The sequence below is a fragment of the Pleurodeles waltl genome, chromosome 1_2 (genome assembly GCF_031143425.1).
Source record: "Pleurodeles waltl isolate 20211129_DDA chromosome 1_2, aPleWal1.hap1.20221129, whole genome shotgun sequence".
Taxonomy (NCBI): Eukaryota; Metazoa; Chordata; class Amphibia; order Caudata; family Salamandridae; genus Pleurodeles; species Pleurodeles waltl.
The window spans coordinates 736,408,766-736,435,820 of record NC_090437.1 but is presented as its reverse complement, the minus strand read 5'-3'; positions in this window follow the sequence as shown (position 1 = coordinate 736,435,820).

Sequence of the window (27,055 nt, the reverse complement as noted above, 5' to 3'; positions counted from 1 at the left end):
TTGACTACTGGGAACCGAGGAAAACAGAAGAAGGACCAAAGAGAGTGAGAACTGAAGACCTGCACGAAAGACTGGCATAGAGCCCCGCCAAGCTTCCTGTGCTTCGAAAATCACTGGACCAGCTTCAAAAAGATCTGGACACCTTTCCTAGGACACTTGGAGTACTGCCAAGTGCCTCAACAACTGGGAAGGAGCTCCCTTGGAGTTGAGGAGCTACTCCCCTGCATCAACAGGCACTGCCAGCAGTGGTCCAGTGCACTGTGTTGCTGACCATCGGTCCTCTGAGGGATCAAGCTACTAGGAAAAGGTCACTAAGGATCTAAAAGGTCAGCCACATCTCCCCTGGGAGTTTTAAGATGCTGACCTCTCCAGCACCAATACACTGGATACTGGAGTAGTTGCAGCAGCCAAGGCTTGTCGTGTCCAGTGTAGGCACCAACGCAGAGGAAAACCAACCTGCACATCAAGGGACTTCAAGGACAGTGAGACTCACATCAAGAGTGGCCAAGCTGTCCTGTTTTGACCCTCTTCTGCAGAACCAAGAAACAGAGGAGTTTCTATCTGCTATGACCCGGTGCCTCAAAGCACCTATGCACACAAGCCCTGCAGCCTGAGTCTGAGGGAGTTAATGATGCTCACATAGTCTGAGACCCTCTGGATCTGAGTCAACCCCTGGGTTTAGCCGGACGCGTCCCCCAGTCACCGCCTGCAGCCGCTTTCTGCAGGATCCTAAAACTGCAAGGATCTTCAGCAGCGTGACACAACGCTTTTAAACCCCAAAGCACACAAGCTCCACAGCCTGGGATCAAGTGGACCAATGGTGTTGCTGCATGCCCAAGACCCTCAAGACCTCAGCCACCTTTTAGGTTCAGCTGGATTGGTCACCCAGTCCCCATTTGCAGCCTCATTCCCCCATAGTAAAGTTAGACTTTAGGTCTAAACTTAAACTTTTGGTCTAAGCTTAGACTTTTGGTATAAGTTTACCTTTCTGAATCGGGACCTTAGTGTATTTTTCTGGGACTTGAAAATTGATACCTCAAGAAGTACTTACCCATTCATGGTAGTCTTGGGTTCTAAACTATTATAACAATCTGTGTTATTTTTATAAATTGGTGTTGATTTCTTTTTGAGTGTGTGTCTCGCTTACTGGCTGTGTGTGCAGTAAATGCTTAACACTATCCTCTGATAAGCCTAACTGCTCTCTCACACTCCCACAAAAGAGAGCTTTTTGGGTTCTTGCTTTAACCCCTGTTAGCAAATAAGGGTCAACCTGAACTATCTATCATACTGTCCCCTTACATTGGGACACTACATAGATATCCAGTGTCCTACACACACCACGCATCATGTACTGGGCAAGCTATATCAATGACATCCTATTGATATTGCAAGGCAACAAGACTCTACTACAGAAATGTATGTAAAAATGAATGGTAACAACCTCAATGCTATGCTTACGTACAAGAACTGTAAGACCAAAGTGGAATTCTTGGATGTGACAGTCTAGATCAGTAACAGTGTACAGACCAAACCACATTGAAATGACACAGAAGCAAATGCCAGATTGCATGGATCCAGCGTTTACCCACAACATATCTGCAAAGAAGAACTACTAAAGACCAACCAAAATTGTAGTGAAGAAGATATGTTATGTTAATTAGATTTACTTATCATCATACCTTAATTTCTACTTTTTACTACTTCAAGGACGCATAGATTATTCAAATATGTCTTCCAGACTAACATATAACAAATGTAATAAACCAATCCAATTTCACCACTAGGGAATCATCCCTTACTTCTGCTTTTTTCAGACACAATTAAAACTAACATATGATTATAAAAGAGAATGCATGAAAGTCACCTCCATCCACACTGACAAAAGGCTATGCTGAGTTTGCATAGGTGGTATGTCATATCCGCTATAGAAATAAAAGCTGGATTCCATACATTTTTCATGCATCACCATTTCTCCAACCAATCTAGAGTGGAGTCAGCCACTTCGTGAATTTGGAAAGTGCACAAGTCTTTTTATTCGTAGCATCCTCCATCTTAGATGAAAGCATAGAAGGCTCCTGTGGCTATCTTTGATGTGGATGTGCTTAATTCAGAAAAACATCCGAGATGGAAAACTGCTAAGAAAACATAGTGTTAAGGAAACAAATGTCATTTCGTAACTATCCATAAAGCGCATTGTGCCCCATGTAGCATGAATAGCCTTGGTAGCATCATATCTTGGCCAACAACAGGTATACCACAAGTGCTGATGTTCCTCATAAAAAACAAACCTCACAGAACAATATTATGTTAATATGTGACCTACCAAATTGATGCTTATCAAATTTCTTGGTATAAATCAAGTGAAGGCCAATCACAGAGGGCACAGAGGGGACTTGTCAGTGGTCCACATTCCACCTGCAACAGCCATATCTTTTAATTATTGACTGGATTTAAGATTTGTCACTTATATTAAAGCTGTTAATTACTAGAAGAATTTTGATTGCTCTTGCCAGTACTTACATTCGAGTCAACTCATAAGTGATACATTTTGCAATTCTAAGTAATTTCCAAAATGGGCTCTGGTAAGGTAAAATGTAAATTTATATGCTAAAACAAACTTTACCAAAGGAATTGATATGTCATTTAGGGCCAGATGGAGCAAAGTTTTGCGAGTCGAAAATGGCCTGATTCGCAATTTGCGACCTCGTAAAATCCAAAATGGGATGCAAAAATCCCTTTTCCGAAGTGCAGATAGCGATGCGAGCCATTACCGACTCGCAAAAATTGCGACCTGATTGTGCGACCCGCAAAGAGGAAGACGCAATTTGCGAGTCCCAAACCATATGAAAAAGCCAGTCGCAAATTGCGACTAGTTGCAAAAAGCCCATTTTGCACACCCAAATTACCACTAAGTCAGAGCAGGTGGTAACCAGAACCAAAGTATAAAAGGAGACCCAGAAGGCATCTGGGTTACTCAAAATGGCTGAACTGTATGTGATAGCATGGAGGAGGAGAGTCCATGCCGCCCAGCAGAGGAGGAGGAGGAGCCAGAGACAGGAGAGGATATACCGAACCAGGCAGACACTTTTCCAACAAACTGAGGAGGAGATTTATGACAAATATAGACTGAGCAGTGCAGCAATATTAGAATTAATTGAACTACTCAATCCGCAGCTTCAACGACGGACAATGCACGGCAGCGCCATCTCCACACATGTGCAAGTGCTATGCGCGCTGTACCTCTTGGCAAAAGTGGAGGTGCGCTCCAGTATGCCCCAGAAACAGCATTCAAGATCGTTGGCGCATGTGCAATCCTACACAACATTTCCACCAGACATGGGCTACATCTCACCCCTGAAGGCACAGATTCAGAGGATGAGGAGCAAGCGCTACCACACCGACAGCCTGGGGATAGAAGCATTGCAAGTCAAGGCAGACAGAGACGGGACCACATTGCAACCCAATACTTTGGCAGGTACGTGGCAACTGTCACCACACTCACTGATGTCAGACAAACAGAGCCCAGTTGTGTAGTGGAACAAACAAAGGGGGTCATTATGACCCTGGCGGAAGGCAGAGAAGCGGCGGTAAGACCGCCAACAGGCTGGCGGTCTTTTTTTTTGTATTATGAGCATGGCGGTTACCACCATGGTCATCCGCCGGTTCTCCGTTCCGCCCGCCGGTCTGGAGACCAGGGTCTCCAGCCCGGCGGCCGTGACTATACCGCCGGCGGTATTTGGACCCGGCTGACCGCCATGGATTTCATGGGGTTTGAAACCGCCATGAAATCCATGGTGGTAAGCACTATCAGTGCCAAGGAATTCCTTCCCTGGCACTGATATGGGGTCTCCCCCACCCCCAACCCCCACCCGACTCCCTCCCCTACACCCCCCCTTCACCCCTGCCACCCCCTAAAGGTGGCAGGACCCCCCTCCCCACCCCGACCCCCAACATAACATCACACATACACACACGATACGCACGCAGGCACCACCAACACACATACACGCACACACACCGACATACATGCAAACATCCACACACACAGTCAGACACGCACATCCACATTCAAACATACACGCACACATCCATACAGACATACCTACAGACATTCACGCACTCATTCCCAAACACACTACACCCCCGCATGCATACACGCACTCACACACCCCCTCTACATACACACACGCACACCCCCATGCACCCACACAACACACAACACCCCCTCACCCCCCTCCCCTCACGGACGATCGACTTACCTGGTCCAACGATCCTCCGGGAGGGGACGGGAACCATGGGGGCTGCTCCGCCGACACCACACCGCCAACAGAACACCGCCACGCCGAATCACAGGACGTGATTCGCTGGGCGGGGTTCTGTTGGCGTGGCGGTGGAGGTGGAGCAACCTCCACTTCCCCGCCGCCCGCCAGTATGGCTGTTGGCGGCTCTCCGTCTGTAAAAGGACAGAGAGCTGCCAACGGTCATAATAGGCCGAGCGGCAAACCACCAACACTGGCGGTCTTCCGCACGGCGGTGCCTCGGCGGTCTTGGAAAAAGACCGCCGAGGTCAAAATGACCCCCAAAATCTTTTTATTAGTAAACTAAATGATGAAAGAAATGTGCTGTCCATTAAAGTCTGTACATGTCCAAATGTAATGGGTACACATTAACATCAAGTGCCTCATGACTCATGCTGTCTGATGGCTTACACCCTCCTCCTTGTGCGCTCAGCATGGCTCATCCCAGGTGGGTCAGCTGACCCCTGCTGTGCACTTGCACTCCTTAGCACACAGGAGTCACTGGCAGACACACTACTTATTATGGACCACTCCTCACTGTCATGAGGGGTCTCACCTGTGCCCCTTGCCACCTGCCTAGCTTCCATCAAGTCCACTGTGTGGCTGATGCAGCCAAGTCCACGTGCCACATCCCCCGCAAAGTGGCCAAGTTCCACCTGTAAACTCACTGTCCGTCTAGGCAGGCCAGTAGTGTTTGTTGCAAGACGCCCAATTGAAGCTGTCATGCGGTCGAAGCGTGCCAATGTGTGGTGCACCCTGCTCCTTGCCCTCTGTCTGTCTGCCACCAGTTCCATCACAAGTTGGTGGATGGCCTGGGTGAGATCCCCCACATTTTCATTCAGTCTAGTGAACTGCGTGTTCACTTCAGCCAGGCCAGTGGTCATGTTGCTCTCCATCCTGTGCAATGTACTTGAGATTGACCTCAATTGTCTGTTTTGCAGGCGCTGACCGTTAAGGTGGGATGCCTCTATTCCTGCAATTCCTCCCCCCCCCCATCTCCTCCTGGAGCACCGCCAGAACTCTGCGTCTGTGTCTGCGCCTTTGTCGTGCTGCTTGCTCTGGACGACTTGCTGTGGGGCTGGGGCCAGGGGTCGTATCAGCTTCCCCCATTTCCTGCTCTTGTTCCTGAGAGGACTCTGTTGGTGTCCTGCTGGGCCCAGGAATTTCTCCTGCAGCCTCCTGCACTGTCTCTGGCCCGTTGTCTCCTCCCTGCCTGTTGTCGCTGCTGGGGGTGTCTTGTGGGAGACCTGTGGGACATAGGGAATACACTGTCAGTCTCTCACATCTGTTTTATGCCTCATAATAAACATTTGCCTATATGCTCACTACTGTACTACATTGCCCATAATGCACTATTCTAGTGGTTGCTAGACTGGAATGGAGCTAGTCTGGTTGTGCCTGATGCTGTGTACTGGGAGAGTGTGGATACTGCATTTGTAGGTTTGAATGCATATCTCATGGTACTCACTTTTGGATGTCCCTGGTGCAGAACTGTCCACTTCTCCCATTCCGAGTACGGCCTCAGGCTCCAGGGTCTGCTCCACCATTGCTTCCTTGGCTGTGGGTGGTGGGACAGTGGATGGTCCTCCTCCGGTGCCCCTCATTTCTCTGAGCCGCTCTGCTACCCTCTCCTTTGTCCTGGAGCGCAGGTCATACCACCTTTTCTTGATTTCCTCCAAGGTGCGGTGGCTCACCCCGGTGGCATTAATCTGGTCCTGGATTTGCTGCCAAATCTTCTTTTTTTCTGTGTCTGGGACACTCAGGGCTGCCTTCCCAAACAGTTTGTCGTGGTGCTGGCACCATTCCTCTGTGAGCACCTCCAGTTCTTTGTCAGAAAACTTCAGTTTTCTTCTTCTGCCAGCACTGCCTGTTTCCTCCATTGTCGCAGCAGGTCCTCTCTCCTGGGTGTTGCACAGCAGTTTGGAAAGGGTGTGGTCCTCCCTCCTCCCAGGTGTATTTGGTGACTTCCTGGTTCTGATGTCATCACCAAGAGCCAGGAAGTGAATTTCCAAACTGTTGTGCTGCACCTGCAGGCAATTTGCGGGCCAGTCGCAATTTGCGACACCCTACTCGCAAATTGCGAGCTCGCTTTTAGCGAGGTCGCAAAACGCGACCTCACTAGAAGCGAACTCGCAAAATGCGGTGCAACATCTTTTGCGAGTCGCAAATTGGTGTCGCACTTTTTTCTTGGATCCCATTTTGCGAGTTGGAAATTGCAATTCGCATTGAATCGTAATTTCCGACTCGCTATTTTTTTCCTACCTACATCTGCCCCTTAATGTACCATAGTAAATATTGATTGTTCTTCTTTAGGCATACTAGTAAGTTTGTTTTTAATACTCAGAAAGTTATAGTAATCCCTATATTCCATAGCTGAGTATAGCAATTAGGAATTATTTATGTACATGTTGACAATGCGTCCCTCACCTTATTTCCCAAGGCTACTATGTATAAGTCACTTTCAAATTTGACATCATCTACCTCAAAAAGGACTTTTATGAAACAAGTGGATTTCAAATTTGAAAGAACGCCTATCTTAAAAAGTACCTTTATACAATAAAATGCCCCAGAATCTGTATTAATACTCATACATTGGAATAATTCACATATAACATTATTAGATACAAAGATCGGATGTTATGCTTGTGTAACTTGATAATCCAAGATTACCTGGTTTCTATTACGTGATTTTTTGTTTTTCACAAATATAAATGAAAATCTACTTTGGTGCCATTTTGACCATTGTATACATAGAGAATGGAATAGTGTGTTTTTTATTGTGATGATATTGTGTGTTATTAACATGACAACTCATGATGCGTCCTGAAGTTGGTTTATTGTATTATTGTAGTTGTTCCTCACACCTTATTATATCTAAGCAGTATTCTGGTTGGGTGTGATCTTGAATTTCCTATGAATTCCCACTCAAGACATAATGAATCAGAGCATGATAATGGTTAATAAAACAAAGCACTACATTATTCTCAAATTACCCATGCAGTAACCATCCATTTGGTTTAATGAAAAATGTAGCATTATCATTGTTAGCCAAAAGAGTGTTGTAGGAAATTTGCTGTATCTGCATGCTCACGCCAGATTTTACTCCTTTTAACCCCTTCGCTGCCAGGCCTTTTCCCCCTCCTGTGCTGAGCCTTTTTTTGGCTATTTGGAGCAGTTCGCGCTTAGGCCCTCATAACTTTTTGTTCACGTAAGCTACCCACGCCAAATTTGCGTCCTTTTTTTCCAACATCCTAGGGATTCTAGAGGTACCCAGACTTTGTGGGTTCCCCAGAAGGAGGCCAAGAAATTAGCCAAAAAACAGTGAAAATTTCATTTTTTTAAAAAAAATTGGAAAAATGGGCTGCAGAAGAAGGCTTGTGGTTTTTTCCCTGAAAAGGGCATCAACAAAGGGTTTGCGGTGATAAAATCACCAGCTTCCCAGCTTTCAGGAACAGGCAGACTTGAATCAGAAAACCCAATTTTTCAACCCAATTTTGGCATTTTACTGGGACATACCCCATTTTTATGATTTTTTGTGCTTTCAGCCTCCTTCCAGTCAGTGACAGAAATGGGCATGAAACCAACGCTGGATCCCATAAACCACAACATTTCTGAAAAGTAGACAAAATTCTGAATTCAGCAAGGGGTAATTTGTGTAGATCCTACAAGGGTTTCCTACAGAAAATAACAACTGAAAAAGAAAAATATTGAAATTGAGGTGAAAAAAACATCAATTTTTCTCTAAGTTTTACTCTGTAACTTTTTCCTGCAATGTCAGATTTTCGAAAGCAATATACCGTTACGTCTGCTGGACTCTTCTGGTTGTGGGGATATATAGGGCTTGTAGGTTCATCAAGAACTCTAGGTACCCAGAGCCAATAAATGACCTGCACCCTGCAGTGGGTTTTCATTCTATGCCGGGTATACAGCAATTCATTTGCTGAAATATAAAGAGTAAAAAATAGCTATCAAGAAAACCTTTGTATTTCCAAAATGGGCACAAGATAAGGTGTTGAGAAGCAGTGGTTATTTGCACATCTCTGAATTCCGGGGTGCCCATACTAGCATGTGAATTACAGGGCATTTCTCAAATAGACGTCTTTTTTACACACTGTCTTACATTTGGAAGGGAAAAATGTAGAGAAAGACAAGGGGCAATAACACTTGTTTTGCTATTCTATGTTCCCCCAAGTCTCCCGATAAAAATGATACCTCACTTGTGTGGGTAGGCCTAGCGCCCGCAACAGGAAACGCCCCAAAGCGCAACGTGGACACATCACAGAAAACAGACCTGTTTTTAGCAAAGTGCCTACCTGTAGATTTTGGCCTCTAGCTCAGCCGGCACCTAGGGAAACCTACCAAACCTGTGCATTTCTGAAAACTAGAGACCTAGGGGAATCCAAGATGGGGTGATTTGTGTGGCTCGGACCAGGTTCTGTTACCCAGAATCCTTTGCAAACCTCAAAATTTGGCTAAAAAAACACATGTTCCTCACATTTCTGTGGCAGAAAGTTCTGGAATCTGAGAGGAGCCACAAATTTCCTTCCACCCAGCGTTCCCCCACGTCTCGCGATAAAAATGATACCTCACTTGTGTGGGTAGGCCTAGCGCCCGCGACAGGAAACGCCCCAAAGCGCAACGTGGACACATCGCAGAAAACAGACCTGTTTTTAGCAAAGTGCCTACCTGTAGATTTTGGCCTCTAGCTCAGCCGCCACCTAAGGAAACCTACCAAACCTGTGCATTTCTGAAAACTAGAGACCTAGGGGAATCCAAGATGGGGTGATTTGTGTGGCTCGGACCAGGTTCTGTTACTCAGAATCCTTTGCAAACCTCAAAATTTGGCTAAAAAAACACATGTTCCTCACATTTCTGTGGCAGAAAGTTCTGGAATCTGAGAGGAGCCACAAATTTCCTTCCACCCAGCGTTCCCCCACGTCTCCCGATATAAATGATACCTCACTTGTGTGGGTAGGCCTAGCGCCCGCGACAGGAAACGCCCCAAAGCGCAACGTGGACACATCACAGAAAACAGACCTGTTTTTAGCAAAGTGCCTACCTGTAGATTTTGGCCTCTAGCTCAGCCGCCACCTAGGGAAACCTACCAAACCTGTGCATTTCTGAAAACTAGAGACCTAGGGGAATCCAAGATGGGGTGATTTGTGTGGCTCGGACCAGGTTCTGTTACCCAGAATCCTTTGCAAACCTCAAAATTTGGCTAAAAAAACACATGTTCCTCACATTTCTGTGGCAGAAAGTTCTGGAATCTGAGAGGAGCCACAAATTTCCTTCCACCCAGCGTTCCCCCACGTCTCGCGATAAAAATGATACCTCACTTGTGTGGGTAGGCCTAGCGCCCGCGACAGGAAACGCCCCAAAGCGCAACGTGGACACATCACAGAAAACAGACCTGTTTTTAGCAAAGTGCCTACCTGTAGATTTTGGCCTCTAGCTCAGCCGCCACCTAGGGAAACCTACCAAACCTGTGCATTTCTGAAAACTAGAGACCTAGGGGAATCCAAGATGGGGTGATTTGTGTGGCTCGGACCAGGTTCTGTTACCCAGAATCCTTTGCAAACCTCAAAATTTGGCTAAAAAAACACATGTTCCTCACATTTCTGTGGCAGAAAGTTCTGGAATCTGAGAGGAGCCACAAATTTCCTTCCACCCAGCGTTCCCCCACGTCTCCCGATAAAAATGATACCTCACTTGTGTGGGTAGGCCTAGCGCCCGCGACAGGAAACGCCCCAAAGCGCAACGTGGACACATCTCAGAAAACAGACCTGTTTTTAGCAAAGTGCCTACCTGTAGATTTTGGCCTCTAGCTCAGCCGCCACCTAGGGAAACCTACCAAACCTGTGCATTTCTTAAAACTAGAGACCTAGGGGAATCCAAGATGTGGTGATTTGTGTGGCTCGGACCAGGTTCTGTTACCCAGAATCCTTTGCAAACCTCAAAATTTGGCTAAAAAAACACATGTTCCTCACATTTCTGTGGCAGAAAGTTCTGGAATCTGAGAGGAGCCACAAATTTCCTTCCACCCAGTGTTCCCCCACGTCTCCCGATAAAAATGATACCTCACTTGTGTGGGTAGGCCTAGCGCCCGCGACAGGAAACGCCCCAAAGCGCAACGTGGACACATCACAGAAAACAGACCTGTTTTTAGCAAAGTGCCTACCTGTAGATTTTGGCCTCTAGCTCAGCCGCCACCTAGGGAAACCTACCAAACCTGTGCATTTCTGAAAACTAGAGACCTAGGGGAATCCAAGGAGGGGTGACTGGCGGGGCTCGGACCAGGTTCTGTTACCCAGAATCCTTTGTAAAGCTCAAAAATTGGCTAAAAAAAAAAATGTTCCCCACATTTCTGTGGCAGAAAGTGCTGGAATCTGGGAGGAGCCACAAATTTCCTTGCACCCAGCGTTCCCCCAAGTCTCCCGATAAAAATGATACCTCACTTGCGTGGGTAGGCCTAGCGCCCGCGACAGGAAACGCCCCAAAGCGCAACGTGGACACCACCAAAATTTTGGAAGAAAACAGAGGTGTTTTTTGCGAAGTGACTACCTGTAAATTTTGGCCTCTAGCTCAGCCGGCACCTAGGGAAACCTACCAAACCTGTACATTTCTGAAAACTAGAGACCTAGGGGAATCCAAGGAGGGGTGACTGGCGGGGCTCGGACCAGGTTCTGTTACCCAGAATCCTTTGCAAAGCTCAAAAATTGGCTAAAAAAAACACATGTTCCTCACATTTCTGTGGCAGAAAGTGCTGGAATCTGGGAGGAGCCACAAATTTCCTTGCACCCAGCGTTCCCCCCAAGTCTCCCGATAAAAATTATACCTCACTTGCGTGGGTAGGCCTAGCGCCCGCGACAGGAAACGCCCCAAAGCGCAACGTGGACACCACCAACATTTTGGAAGAAAACAGAGGTGTTTTTTGCGAAGTGACTACCTGTAGATTTTGGCCTCTAGCTCAGCCGGCACCTAGGGAAACCTACCAAACCTGTACATTTCTGAAAACTAGAGACCTAGGGGAATCCAAGGAGGGGTGACTGGCGGGGCTCGGACCAGGTTCTGTTACCCAGAATCCTTTGCAAAGCTCAAAAATTGGCTAAAAAAAACACATGTTCCTCACATTTCTGTGGCAGAAAGTACTGGAATCTGGGAGGAGCCACAAATTTCCTTCCACCCAGTGTTCCCCCAAGTCTCCCGATAAAAATGATACCTCACTTGTGTGGGTAGGCCTAGCGCCCGCGACAGGAAACGCCCCAAAGCGCAACGTGGACACCACCAAAATTTTGGAAGAAAACAGAGGTGTTTTTTGCGAAGTGACTACCTGTAGATTTTGGCCTCTAGCTCAGCCGGCACCTAGGGAAACCTACCAAACCTGTACATTTCTGAAAACTAGAGACCTAGGGGAATCCAAGGAGGGGTGACTGGCGGGGCTCGGACCAGGTTCTGTTACCCAGAATCCTTTGCAAAGCTCAAAATTTGGCTAAAAAAACACATGTTCCTCACATTTCTGTGGCAGAAAGTTCTGGAATCTGAGAGGAGCCACAAATTTCCTTCCACCCAGCGTTCCCCCATGTCTCCCGATAAAAATGATACCTCACTTGTGTGGGTAGGCCTAGCGCCCGCGACAGGAAACGCCCCAAAGCGCAACGTGGACACATCACAGAAAATAGACCTGTTTTTAGCAAAGTGCCTTCCTGTAGATTTTGGCCTCTAGCTCAGCCGCCACCTAGGGAAACCTACCAAACCTGTGCATTTCTGAAAACTAGAGACCTAGGGGAATCCAAGATGGGGTGACTTGAGGGGCTCTGACCAGGTTCTGTTACCCAGAATCCTTTGCAAACCTCAAAATTTGGCTAAAAAAACACATGTTCCTCACATTTCTGTGGCAGAAAGTTCTGGAATCTGAGTGGAGCCACAAATTTCCTTCCACCCAGCGTTCCCCCAAGTCTCCCAATAAAAATGATACCTCACTTGTGTGGGTGGGCCAGGTGCCTCCAACAGAATAAGGCCCAAAACTTGTAGAGATACAGGGGATAGTACTGCGAGTTTATAAGGACATATTCTTTTATACATCTTTAGACTGACTCTGCTTTGGGGACCCACATACGTGAGGTGTCATTTTATTTGGGAGACTGAGGGGAACACTGGGGAGTAGGAATTTTGTGCTGGAGTGGTGATCGTACGAAGAAAAGTCAGGAAAATATGCTTTTTTTAAGCACATTTTGAGGTTTACAGAGGAGTCTGGGTAAGAAAATGTTGGGGGATCCACGCAAGCCACACCTCCCTGGACTCCTTGGGGTGTCTAGTTTTAAAAAATGTCTGGGTTTGGTAGGTTTCCCTAGATGAAGGCCGCACACAGGACCAAAAACATAGGTGCCCTCTCCCCCCCCAAACACAGGTAGTTTTGTAATATATCGTTTTGATGTGCCCACATACGTCCGTGATGTGCCAAACACTAAAATTTTGAAAAGAAACACACTTAGGTTATGTGAAAAAGACCCCTCACCCACCAACCAAGTTGGTGGCATGTTTCATCATCGGGGTCCCACCTGAGGCACCTAGCGTGTCATAGGTGTGCTGCGACGCCTGATTACAGCGGAGCAGGTTTGGTCATTTTTACCACACATACTGGTTGGATTTGGCACGAGGGTGAGTGATGGTTCAGTAGATCAAATTTTACTAACAAGAGCTTTCACAAAAATGAAAAGCACTGTTAGTAACTGAAAGGCAAAAAACTGAACCAATGACTCACAGCTCGTGAGCTGTAAAGCCGCGACAAGGCACCAACCGCTTTACAGTCCATTCACACAACTTTCATACATGACACACACAAGGCCATTCACACCGCCAGCCACGGGCCCAGCACATTACAACACTCACATCGACAGACAGCGCCACTCAAGGGCCCATCACTTACATACGCCCACATGCCTGATACAACAATCACACCAGCTGATGGGAGTGTGTGGACTGGTGTTTGGCTGGCAGTGTGTTGCAGTAGCCAACATCAAGTCAATATGTACAGTCTCAGCCAAGCCCCACTCCACACACACTGGCATCATATATATTTTTTTTTTTTAAACAGAGGAACCCCTAACTAAGTAGAAAGAATTACAAAACAACAAACACAAAAGCTCTAACTAAGAACATGACAGAAATGCTAACCATGAAACTAAACACATGAAAATACAAAACAGACATGAGTTTACACTCATGGTTGTTCCCAGAAATTCTTCTGGGTGTGGTAATTCTTAAAACAAGCACCGACACACAGCCCAGGCTTTGAAGGACAATCTGGGCAGTACATTCGAGACTCCCTCCGGATACCTCTTCGAAAACACACTCTACATTTCTTAGCTGGAAAGTCTTTTTTGGGTGTGGGAGGAATGTGCTCAGCAAAGTGGCGATCTTTCAATCTAGCCACATCCTCCACCACTGCTTCTCTAGGAACTCTGGCCTGTTCCACCACAATAAGGCTCTCTATCACTGACTCCTGAAATTTCACAAATGTCATCTTTGAGTCTGGAGACCGATCCCTAAACACAATAAAAGCATTGAAGGTTGCTAAGTGGAAGAGGTGAAGTGCTAACTTCTTATACCAAACATAAGACTTACGAATAGCAGTATAAGGTTCCAACCTCTGGTCAACTCTATCTACACCTCCCATGTGCTTATTATAATCTAAAATGCACACAGGTTTGCGCACTTCAGCAACCTGGCCCCAAACAGTCACAGGGGAAGTACTCTCATCATGGATGGTACTTAGCATGTAGACATCCCTCTTGTCTGAAAATTTCAAAGCTAGCAGCTCCTCGTTCCGCAAGGCACAGCACTGTCCCCTCTCAAGTTTTTTACAGACAAGCTCCCTTGGATAGCCTTTCCGGTTAGAACGGATTGTGCCACAAGCAACTGTGTCCACTCTAAACAATTCCTTGAACAACTGCACACCAGTGTAGAAGTTATCTACATACAAATGGTGACCTTTGTTGAACAGTCGTCTACCAAGATCCCACACAATTTTCTCAGTAACTCCAAAAGTGGGAGGACAACCAGGGGGGTCAATATTGGAATCCCTACCAGTGTACACACGGAAACTATACACATATCCTGTCCTACTTTCAGACAGCATATACAATTTAATTCCATATCGTGCCCTTTTGCTAGGAATGTACTGCCTAAAAACCAAACGACCCTTGAAGAGGACCAAAGACTCGTCCACACTTAACTCTTTGCCTGGAACATAGACCTCCGAAAACCGATCTACAAAATGATCAAGGACAGGCCTAATCTTAAAAAGACGGTCAGAATCTGGGTGATCTCGTGGCAAGGCTAATGCATTGTCAACAAAATGCAGCATCCTAAGAAGAAGCAAATACCGATTACGACTCATGGTAGCTGGAAATATAGCTGTTGCCATCAAGGGACTAGTAGACCAATAAGAAGCCAGTGACAGCTTCCTTATCAACCCCATCAAAAAAGTCAAACCCAAAAACTTTTTTATCTCCTCCAAATTTGTGGGAATCCACTGGGCAGCTCTAGAGTGTGGCCTAAGTCTAGCAGCGTTGTCCCTCAAATGCTGCTCCGCATACAAATTAGTCTGCTCAACAATCTCTTCCAAAAACACATCATCCATGAATAACTCAAAGAAATTGATAGGCATAAAGTTCTCTGTATTGGCGTTACACCCCGGGAGACCAGTAAAGGCAGGCAACTCTGGCTGCTCCATGTTTGGGGCAACCCAGACATCAGGTCTTCTAACGGGAAACCTTTCAGCCCCAGGTTGCTGCACTATTGGCACATCAATGTCCTCCTCTAAAACAGAACCTTCATCTGCACTGAGTGTGGCTTCATCATCAGAAGATTCCCCTCCAACAGAAACATCACTGCCAGAATCTCTGACTTCCTCCTCTGCCTCAGATGCAGAGTCCGTCTCATAGTCATGATCAGACTGTGACTCAAAAAGCATACCAACCACCTGCTGAGCGGTCATCCTGCGGCTAGCCATGATCTCTCCTGCTAAAATTAACTGGACAAATTCACCACCAACAACCAGCACTGTGTAAGACAAGTAACAAAGTGTAGCTTTGTTAGTAAGAGTTACAAACTCAAAAACTATACCGCTCACTTGCCTGAAAAAGCTTGATTCACCAGCAACTACACAGCAATCACCAATGATATCCCACTAAAAAGAAAGAAAGAAAGGCAAATTAGAAATAAGACAAAACAAATATCATTGTGCACAAACCTAAGGACAATTTCACACACAATCCTGCATTTCGTACACCCCCTACAAACATGTCATTCATGCATGGCAACAATACTCCTTTGGAGTAAATTGTTTTTACTTACCTAAAACATGCAACTGTGCAAACTGCAGGTCAACCACCGCCAAAACCGCAAGGAGCCACAGCAAATAAAGCAAAAGCTTTGAACTAGAACAAAAAGGAGGAAAACATTTTTTATCACAAATGCAAAGACTTCTTCAGTTGACAAACACCCCACCATCAAACATTTTAGAAATTGGTGCCTAAGTGGATTCTGCCATAGGGGCAGATGGGCCTACTAAAAAAATAGGCCTGTCTGCCCCAAGGAAGCCAAAAAATACCTTTAGTACTGTGTCCCCATGGAGAGCGACCCTTGCCAAAGGGGACAGCCCTCAAACAAAAAAAAACAAAAAAAACACACACAACACTATCCCTGGTGCCTAAGTGGCTTCTGCCCCCTTGGGGGCAGGTGGGCCTAAGAAAATAGGCCCATCTGCCCCCAGGGGGTGTAGAAATGGCCAACAGGTCAATGCCCCCCTTGGGGGGGCGCCCCGTGACCAAGGGGACGCCCCCCCACAAAAATAAACAAATAAAAAAAAATCCCTGGCGTTCTAGTGGTTTCTGCCCCCCTTGGGGGCAGATCTGGCTAAAAAGTAGCCAATCTGCCCTCAAGGGGGGCAGAAATGGCCCTAAAGGACATGCCCCCCACAGGGGAGCGACCCTTGCCCAAGGGGGCGCCCCCCCATTCACTACACACACAATCCCTGGTGCCTAAGTGGCTTCCGCCCCCCTTGGGGGCAGATGGACCTAAAAAAAATAGGCCGATCTGCCCCCAAGGGGGGCAGAAAAGGCCAACAGTTCTCTTCCCCCTTGGGGGGGGCGCCCCTTGCCCAAGGGGGCACCCCCCCCCAACATAAATGCACAGAAAATATAAATCCCTGGTGATCCAGTGGTTTCTGCCCCCCTTGGGGGCAGATCCGCCTAAAAAGTAGGCCAATCTGCCCCCAAGGGGGGCAGAAATGGCCGTAACTAATTGCCCCCACAAGGGGAGCGACCCTTGCCCAAGGGGCCGCTCCCCGCAAACAAGAAACAGTGAAGAAAAACAAAAAAAACAAATCCCTGGTGTCTAGTGGGCATTCCTGCTGCCCGATCGCAATGCGATCGGGCAGCAGGAATGCTCAAAGAGACACCGGGGGAAAGGAAAAGCCTTTCCTTTCCCCCGGTGCCTCTTTAGCCCAAACCCCCCACCCACCGGGAAGAGGAACTCACCTCTTCTCCGTTCGCCGCACAGGAAGCAAATGGCTTCCTGTGCGGCGAAATCCCCATAATGAAGTCAGCGCGCGATCGCGCGCTGACGTCATTATGGGGGGGTGGGGGGGGTCGGGGGTGGAAGGGGAAGGGCTTCCCCTTCCATCCCTGACTTTGGGGGGGTGGGGGGAAGCACACAGAGGGAGCGAGAGCGCTCCCTCTGGGCTGTGTGCCGAGGACGTAGTGGTTACGTCCTCGGCACAGCAGCACTGTGCCGCAGGACGTAACCACTACGTCTGCGGCACAGAAGGGGTTAAAGATCCTATTCTTGTTGGTTGTTGAACTACATACACTTTATCAGTGCTAAACAGGAGTAAAGCGCGTGTGCTTCATCTTTAAACATGGTTACATTGATTTATCCTTGATTGACATGTTTACCCTACCTTAAAGTAGAAAATGCACCAAGGTCTCAACATTGAATGACTCCTGTGGACTGCAGCACCTTTTGTAATATCAATGGGATTAGTCTGTGAAACGTGGCTTCATACATGCCAATGAATCCTGACTGCTTCAATTCAAACCTGCAGTCTGACCTGTCAAAATAATCATTTTTGGCAGGTAGGAAACCCTACTTTCAAATATTTATAACTCATCTCTAAGGACACCTTGCTGTCTACATGTTAAGGTGCCTGATATTTAAAAGAAGGACATGTGCAAAAATAAAGTTGGTGTGTTCCTCCAGTGCCAAGTCCCCAAAGCTATTTTAATGGCAGGGCTGTAGCTAGAAGCTAAGAAAATACAGATTATACATTTTAATTAGTAACCTTTCAAGGAACTGGCTAGATAAGACATTTAAAGACTAGATTTTTTTTTATTTAATTCATTGGTGAAGACAGATTTTATAATAAATATTTATGAAACGCAACTGTTAGAAAGTTGCCATTTCACTGCCTGAACCTCCATGACGCTAATTTGCATTAGTCTGATAGCAGCTTCCAGTCTGTACTTGACCTTAATGATCTGTGAAAACTACACTTAGAGCAGGTACAATGCCTGGGCAGAAATTGGCAAAGCCCAGAAGGAGTGCCATACTCTTGAGGGCCTGTGGTGGCAGAACGAGGCCCACAGCTATTGACACTTCTGGTGATCACCTGGTTTACTGGGAGAATGGCCTGTAAAGTGAGGCTAAGGTCCCTCAGTGCTACAGGGTCTTTCTACTGGGACTGGCTCATTATGTACCCATGGCTAGACAAGACCTTCATGAGGTCTGCCACCCACTTCTATTGGCCACAGATGAGAGTAACCTTAGATGCATTCTGCAGGTCCTGCCCTACCTACCAGGTCAGTAGGAAGTCAGGGGGAAAGTGGAAGGATCCCATGGTTCCCCTTCCTTTCGCAGGCACCCCGTTTAAGAGGGTGGGCATCAACATTGTTGAGCCCGTGGACCCCAAGACTGCCTTAGTCCACAAGTTAATTCTGGTCTTGGTGGACTATGCCATTTGGTGAGAAACATCACTTACAACGTGGCAAATTCAACGCAGTACATTTACCAGGATGCTTTTACCACACATATGCGTTTACCATGCATGGCTTTATCACGCATGCCTTTACCACGAATTGCCTTTACCATGCATGCCTTTACAACGAATTTCAGTGTAAAGGCATGAATGGTAAAGGCGTATGTGTGGTAAAGGTTTCAAAGGTAAGTACAGGTAAGTTTTAAGTGGGTTGAGTGATACACACACATATATACATATATATCTATAGATATATATCTATATATATCTATAGATATATATGTATATATATATATATATACACACACACATATATATATACACAAACATATATACACACACATATATATATTTATATATATATGGTGGTGTTTAAGGTAATGGTCATTGGTGGTAAAGGCATTTTTATGTTTTAGGGTGGGTATGTGACTTTGGGTGGTAAGGGCATTTATAGGTTTTAAGGTGGGTATGGGTGTTGGGGTGCTAAGGGCATTTTTTGGTTTTAGGGGTCATGGGTTTTTGGGTGGTTAGGACATTTTTAACTTTTAGGCTAGGTATGGCTTTTGGGGTGGTATGGGCATTTTAGGTTTTAAGGTGGGTATGGCTTTTCAGATGGTAAGGGCATTTTTAAGTTTTAGGGTGGGTATGGGTTTTGGGGTGGTAGGGGCATTTTTAGGTTTTAGGGTGGATACGGGTTTCGGTGTGGTAAGAACATGTTTAGGTTTTAGGGTGGGTATGGGTTTTGGGGTGGTAAGGGCATTTTAGGTTTTAAGGTGGGTATGGCTTTTGGGGTGCTAAGGGTATTTTTAGGTTTTACGGTGGGTATGGGTTTTGGAGTGGTAAGGGCATTTTTAGATTTTAGGGTGGGTATGGATCTTGGGGAGGTAAGGGCATTTTTAGATTTTAAGGTGAGTATGGATTTTGGGGTGGTAAGGGTATTGTTAGGATTTAAGGTGGCTATGATTTATTTGGGTGGTAAGGGCATTTTTAGGTTTTAGGGTGAGTACTGGTTTTGGGGTGGTAAGGGCATCTTTAGATTTTAGGATGGGTATGAGTTTTGGGGTGGTAAGGGCATTTTTAGGTTTTAGGGTGGGTATGTTGTTTTGAGGTGGTAAGGGCATTTTTAGTTTTATGATGGATATGGGTTTTTGGGTAGTAAGGACATTTTTAGGCTTTAGGGTGGGTATGTGTTTTGGGGTGATAAGGGCATTTTAGGTTTTAAGGTGAGTATAGCTTTTTGGGTAGAAAATGCATTTTTAGCTTGTAGGCTGGGTATGGGTTTGGGGTTCTATGGGCATTTTTAGGTTTTAGGGTGGTAAGGGCATTTTAGGTTTTAAGTTGAGTGTAGCTTTTTAGATGGAAAATGCATTTTTAGCTTTTAGGGTGGATATAGGTTTGGGGTGGTATGGGCATTTTTAGATGTTAAGGTGGGTATGGGATTTGGGGTGGTAAGGACATTTTTATGTTTTAAGGGTGGGTATGGGATTTGGGGTGGTAAGGGCTTTTTTAGGTTTTAGGATGGGTATGGGATTTGGGGTTGTAAGGGCATTTTTAGGGTTAAGTTTGAGCATGTGTTTTGGGGGTGGTAAGGGGTGTTTATGTTTTAGGTTGTGCATGGGTTTTGGGGTGCTAAGATCATTTTTAGGGTAGGTAGGTTTTTTTGATCGAAAGGTGTGGTATGTATGTTTTACTTACCTCTGCTTTTTACCACAAATATGCCTTTACTAACCATACGTTCACTATGAACTTTTCATGGTCAAGACATGTGTGGTAAAAGCATATGCATGGTAAAAACATTTTGTGGTAAGTGCATGTGTGGTAATGACCATGCGTTGTACTTACCGCATTGTGAAGGCATGCCTGGAAAGTGCATGAGTTGTTCCATCATACATCACCACTTGGTACCAGGCAGCCGTACCTCTGAGAACAGTGATTCATCTGCAGTGGCCATGGCACTGGTGGGATCTTTACCAGGGGGGATTTCCCCAAGGTACTAGCTTCTTGTCAGCGTACATAAAGTCGATTTGGGACAAGTCAAGAGTACCCTTCAAATTATCTACACCATATCATCCCCTGCCCAATGGGCTAGTTGAGAGGTTCAACAAGACCATCAAATGCATGATCATGCGCTTGTCAGACCCTTTGGGGTGGAAGTGGAAGTGGGACTTCCTTTTACCACTCCTATTGTTTGCTTACAGGGACGTACCTCAGAAAGGAGCAGGGTTCAGTCCTCTTGAACTTCTGTAAGGCCACCCTGTAGGCACAAGTTCCCAAAACAAACCCACAGGATGTAGCCAGCTACATGTTGGCTCTCATTCAGATGAAGAAGAAAGCCACTGAGAACCTGGAAGCCAGACAGGAAGTCATGAAACTCTGGCATGACTAAAAGCCCATTCTTGTTGAGTTTCAGCCTTGCCCTAAAGTCTGGGTGATGGAACCAGCAGACCCCCAGGCTTTATATGGCAAGAGCACTTGGCCCTATGATGTGCATGAGCAGAAGGAGAAGGTCACCTACTAGGTAGATCTTAGGTAGATCTTAAGAACTCCAGCAACCCCTTAAGGGTCCTGCATGTCAATCGCCTGAAACCTCACTTTGAGAGGTCTGAGATAATCATGTTCCTAGTCATAGATGATGGGTTGGAGGAGGACAAAGGCCCTCTCACCACTGACCTATCCTCCAAGGAGGAGGTTGGGTCAATGGAAGGTGTTGTCATTCCACCTACCCAGACTCCTGAGCAACAGAGGTATTTCTGACACTTGATGGGGCAGTTTGCCTCTCTATTCTCACTTACCCCAGGCCTCCCCCTTGGTGCACCCACAACATCGACACATGAGACAGCATGCCTGTCAAGAGCAAAATCTACAGCCTGTCTGAGAAAGTAAGGGCCTGCATCAGGGATGAGGCATCCACAGTGCTGGAATTGGGGTGATTGAGCACTCCAACAGCCCTTGTTCGAGCCCAGTGGTTGTGGTAGCCAAGACACTCCCCACTGTGTGCCACATCCGAACCTCGATTCTGTGTGGACCATAGAGGTCGTTGCATTGAAATCAATGGGAAAGGTCATATGTTGCAAAAATGCACTTAAAGGATGAGCTGCATGGAACCCTTGGGGAGTTAAGCTAGTGCAGTCCCTGGAACCCCATCACAACAGTAAGAGCAGTTTTACCAATCCAGTGGAGCCCGGGTGCAGAATTATCCTGGCTGTCCATGGTGCTGAACGGGACTTGCGTTGAAGTCAATGGCAGGAATGTCACTGGTGAAAACTGACCATTTGGTGGTCGAGGAGCAGGGAACCCTTGCAGGGTTAAGCTAGTGCAGGCCCTGGGACCAGGCCACAACAGTCAGTTCACTTCAACCAGGTCTGTGGAGTCTGGGAGAATAGTTGTCCTGGCTGCCCATGGTGCTGAACGGGGCTCGCACTGGTGCTGATTTTACCACTGGCATGACGCCTCTGACAAGGAGATGCAGAATCTCAGCTGAGGGTGGGTTGCAGATGTTGGATGCAGATTGCATGCTGTGACCTGCACCTGCAGCATTGGGTAAAGGTGCTAGTCACTGGGCTGGTAACTAACAAGCCTTGGTAGCAATAAGGATGCCAGAATCCTTTGGGAAGTTATTGGGGTCTGAGGGATTGAGGTAGCAGCCTGAAACTTGGAGGAAGACTGGACTATGTGGCTGACTGTGCTCCCTAGCAGGTGGCACCAGACTGTTGGAAGCAACTTTGTAAAGCCATTTTGATAGCCCCAGTTGAAGCTATTATGTTTCTAAGCGCCGTGCTACATTTAATCTTTGACAATTTCTATCTTTACTTGTGTATGTTTGATTTTTGTTGTTTTGGTCTTGTTTTACTCAGCTACATATTGGCTATTGTTCTAAATTGGTGTGGAGTACTTTTGTGGTGTTTTCACTGTATTACTTTGTGTGTGTACACATTTCTTACATGTTGCCCCTTGAGTCAAGCTACCAAGGGAGTGAGCAGGTGGTATCTTAGCTGTGCGACTCCCTTGCCCTGTATAGAGTGAGGGTCTCTACTTGGACAGGGTGCATGCCCCTGCCAAATAGAGACCCCATTAGTAACATTGATGGCAGTGGTGAGAATAGGACTTGTATTTGTACTTTACATACAATGACTGGTGTACACTACTTCAACATCGCAGACCATTACACCCCAACATACTAGTTTGATTTTTCTCTCATAGCAACTGTTGAGTCTTATTCACAGTCATGTCTCAGTCTGGTGAGCCTTCAGTTGGAGCTGCAGATTTGGTGTTTGAGCAGGAGAAGTTGGAGACCTTTTCGGTACCTCAGTTCAAAACGTTCTGCAAGGAGCTCAACTATCCTATTAACAGGCTCACTAGGAAGAGGAGCTGTAAAAGGCACTGAGGACTTGGTTGGCAGCAAAGAAGGCTAGTAAGCACACAGAGGAGGAGAATGCTTTTGTGGATAGGGAGAAGTAGAGCCTGAATGGTGATTTTGTGAATCAGAACCTACCTGGGAAGTGAAGGACAGGCGGGTGGCTAGGGAACTCCAGTTTTAACTAGCCATGCTCAAAAGAGAAGCAGAGAAAGACAAATTACCATGAAGGATATCAGATGAGATACCCTGCCATGAAAGAAGCCCTAATCAGGAGGTTTGGTCTCACCCCAGAAAGTTACAAGGTAAGGTTTAGGGAGCATCTTAAACTTGATTCTCAAACTTGGGTGGAGTATATTGACTCATTTTACAGACCACTGGATGGTTTGGTTAAGAACAGCCAGGTAACAGACTTTCAGGGGCTGTACAATTTGATTGCATTGAAACACTTGTCTAGTCATTGTTTTCCAGAGTTGGGCCAGCACTTGATTGAAAGCAAGCTTACTGATCCCAGGAAGCTTGCTAAGGAGGCAGACCGCTGACTCAGCAACAGGTTCCAAAAGAAGTTTTATGTGGGAGATTCAGACAACGGTGGGCAGGGTCCCCAACAGAAGAAGGAGGAGGGAACAAAGATAAAAGTAAAGAGTTTTCTAATGGGCCCCAAACTAGTTCCCAGGCTAAGGATTCCCAACCCCCTGTTGAAAAGAGGAGTTGGTTCCCTTCAGGAAAGCCTGAAGGCAAGGGATCCCTAAAGCGTTTTGCCTGTAATCAGGAAGGACATTTCCTGGGGAGTCCCAAGTGTCCCAAGTGGGAAACAACCCCCCACCAGTGGGCAGTTACTAGGGGTGCGGAGTGTTGCACTTGGGGAGGAGTTGGCACCAGTTGTTGGTGGGTAGCCAGCTGGTATTACCCTAGTCTCCCTGGGTGAGGCTGAGGTGGTCCAAAGAACTCTCATGGCTGACAACACTAAGAAGTACAGGTAATAGGTGACCATCAATGGAGGCGGGTGGAGATTCTAAAAGACACAGGAGCCAGAATAACAACTGTATCTGAGGAGCAGGTAATCCCTAATGTGGTCTACCAGGTTGTAACAGTAGACAACAGTGAACGCCAATGTTTGGTAGCTCAGGGACTCAGGGTCCAAGAGGGTAGCGGTGAGTCCCTTCTTGCCTGTTGAGTGTCTGCTAGGCAACAACCTGGAGCAGACCCCTTGAAGGAGATGGAGCTCAGGTTGCATTTGGAAATGTTGGGATTGCCAGACAGGGCATGTATGACCACAGGGTCCCTGGCCACCAGAGAGGGTGATCAGAAGGGCCTGGAGCCTGAAACAGTGGCCCAGGTGATTGCCAGGAGGAGAAGAGACAAGGGGCATGGGAAACCTGCTCCTGACTTTTCAGAGGCTGCCCCACTCTTGGGGTCTTCAGAAACAGGACGAGGCCCAGGCAGCTGGTGACGCCTCTGAATCTCACTTGATTTACTGGTATATTAATCTGGGGTGGATAATGAGACCCAGGCTGTCTTACGTGCAAACATGGAGAAGTACAGAGAAGGGCCAAAGAATGGGACTCAGGTAGAGGCTTTGAGGGATACAGGTTCCAGTGTTGCTATGGTAGCTGGTTTCCCCAGTCCAAATGTTGGCTGGCGTCAGCCACTGGGTTGCCAATGCTGACAATGAAACTAAGCTACATCTCATGCCTTCGGTGAGCTTAGAATGGGGAGGGGTTACTGGTCCCTTGCTAGGAAGCCTGGGAACCCATTCTTCTGGTCACCTCCACCCTGGGTCTTTTTAGACATCCTGGACCTGACCCTTTTGTAAGCTATCTTTCCCAGCTATCTGGGAGAAGATAACTCAGAATCCGCCAGATGATGACACAATTTCTCTGTGGTACAACTAGTTAGGATATGCTCTTGCATAATTAAATTGCACAACCCATCATAAGTGCCCACCTTTTTGCCTTCAATCCAGCACTCTAGTGCTTTGACTGTACAGTCCACAGAGTCTGCCCAGGTCTGGTTTTGACCTTTCTGGGTGTCCCTAAACTTCTGCCGGTACTCTTCTGTGACAAGTTCAAACCCTTCTATGAGTATTTACTTCATATGTGTGTTGGGACTCTTGGCATCGATTGTGCTTTTTAACCTAAGAGTTGAGATTTTATTAATAGAACATTTGGAATACAGACCACCTAACTCACTAGCCCTATTTGCTCATAAAATGGAGTGGGGGTCTAACTACAGCCCTACAAGCCAATTATAAATATTTAAAACAATTTACAAAAATCATTTTTGATGTTAAAGTCAATTTAGTTGATTTCTCATGTAAAATACACTTATGACCAAGTGGTACTGTGAAACACAAGTTCACGATTCCACCGCTGAAACACCAATGTAGAAAAGTGTAGTATTATGTGGTGTGGGGGTTAGTCCTCACCATGTAGTACTCTCACAATAACACAGAGATGGTTCTTGGATTCACACTAGTAAATCCTTATCTCAGTCCTGGTAGTGTGGCAAGGAGCAGTCAGGCTTTACATACAGGAACATGTGTTAAGCATTTCACAGCTCAAACATTGACAATAAGTAAAAGGCATGAAATGGAAGAAATCCTACACTAATTTATAAAAATAGAGCTTACTTTTATATAAATTTAGACACCAAAACAAACAGTATAGGTTTGGGAGAACCATAGATATTAATTTTAGGAGCACTAGAAAATAATTGCAGAAATAGCATTTAAATGTTGCATAGAAGTTAGTGGGAAAAGGTCTTATGTTGCAAAAATGAACTTAAAAGGGTTGTTGCATGGAGCCCTTGCGTAGTTAAGCTAGTAGAGTCCCTGGGACCAGATCACAACAATCAGAGTATTTTTATCTGGCCTGTGGAGTCCAGGTGTATAGTTATTCTGCCTGTCCGTGGTGCTGAACGGGACTCGCATTGAAACCAATGCCAGGGACGCCACTGGTGAAAAAACATTATTTGGGGGTTGAGCTGCGAGGATCCCTTGCAGGGTTAAGCTAATGCGGGCCCTGGGACCATGCCACAACAGTCAGTTCACTTCGATCAGGTTCGTGGAGTCTGGGTGTGGGGTTGTCCTGGCTGTTCGTGGTGCTGAGCAGGGCTCATACTGGTGCTGATTTTGCCACTGGCACAACGTTGCTGACAAGAAGATGCAAAAACTCAGATGGAGCTGGTTGCAGATGTTGGATGCAGGTTGCATGCTACCTGCAGCATCAAGTAAAGTTGTTAATCACCGGGCTGGCGATCAACAAGCCTTGGCAGCGGCAAGGGTGACAGAATCCTTTGAGATGTTACTGGGGTCTGAGGGAGTGAGGTAACAGTTTGAAACTTGGAGGAAGGCTAGACTACAACTCCCAGAAGACACTGGACCATCTGGGTTTTCATGATTCCAGGCCCGATGGCTGATGAAACTTTGGATTGGGCGCTCGTTTCTACCTGCAGTTTGCAGGGGACTAGTGCCACTAGTCCAAGGGAGACTGACGATGCTTCTGTCTTCCACAGGTGTCCTTCTGGTAGGGAATGATGAGTTTCAGCTAAGGATGAAGGTCGATCACACAGTTCCCAGTCTGTTTCCTCAGGGACAGAGTTTCCCTCTGTCGCTTTGTAACAGTGTGCAGAGCCCAGTTGTTGGTAACGCAGGGCTCCTTCTGGTCCTTCTTTGAAGTAAGTCTAGCAAATCTGAGGTTCTGATATCAGGGGTGTCCCTTAAATCCTGGATTTAGGAGAGTTAGGGGTGTGGAGAATGATGTGGAGAAGCTAACACCCTACTTGTTTGGGACTTACTTGCGGGTTCAGACAGATCAGAGGCCCCTCAAATGGTTAATGCAGATGAAGGGTGAAAATCCCAAACTGTTGAGGTGGCCCATCTCCCTACAGGGAATGGACTTTATGGTGGAACACTGCCCTAGAACAGAACACACCAAAGGGCAGCTAGCTCCTACAGCTAATCCACCCCTGAGGTGACCACATCCAGTGGGACAGGTCACCTTAAGCTATCCAGGACCCTCTATTCTGCCACTCCTAAGATGGCAAAAACTAAAATATAATGCGCAGACCGGGCTGCTTACTCTAAAGGTGAGGTCAATAAGCTGGGGGTGTGCACAGTCCTGCATGCCTAATTTCCCAACTGACCATGAGCAAATGTGCCAGGGGAAGGGGGAGGGCTACTTCCGTACTGAAGGACAGTGCTGATGGCTATCAGGGCAGTGCAGCCTTTGAAGTTCACCACCCTGATGCTCTATTCACTAGCCTGACTGAGGGGCAGGATGTGTGACCTCCTGCTTACCTCAGCACTTTGTTCTGACATCTGATGGAACCCAGGCTACCTGGCAGTAGGTCAGAACTCTGTCT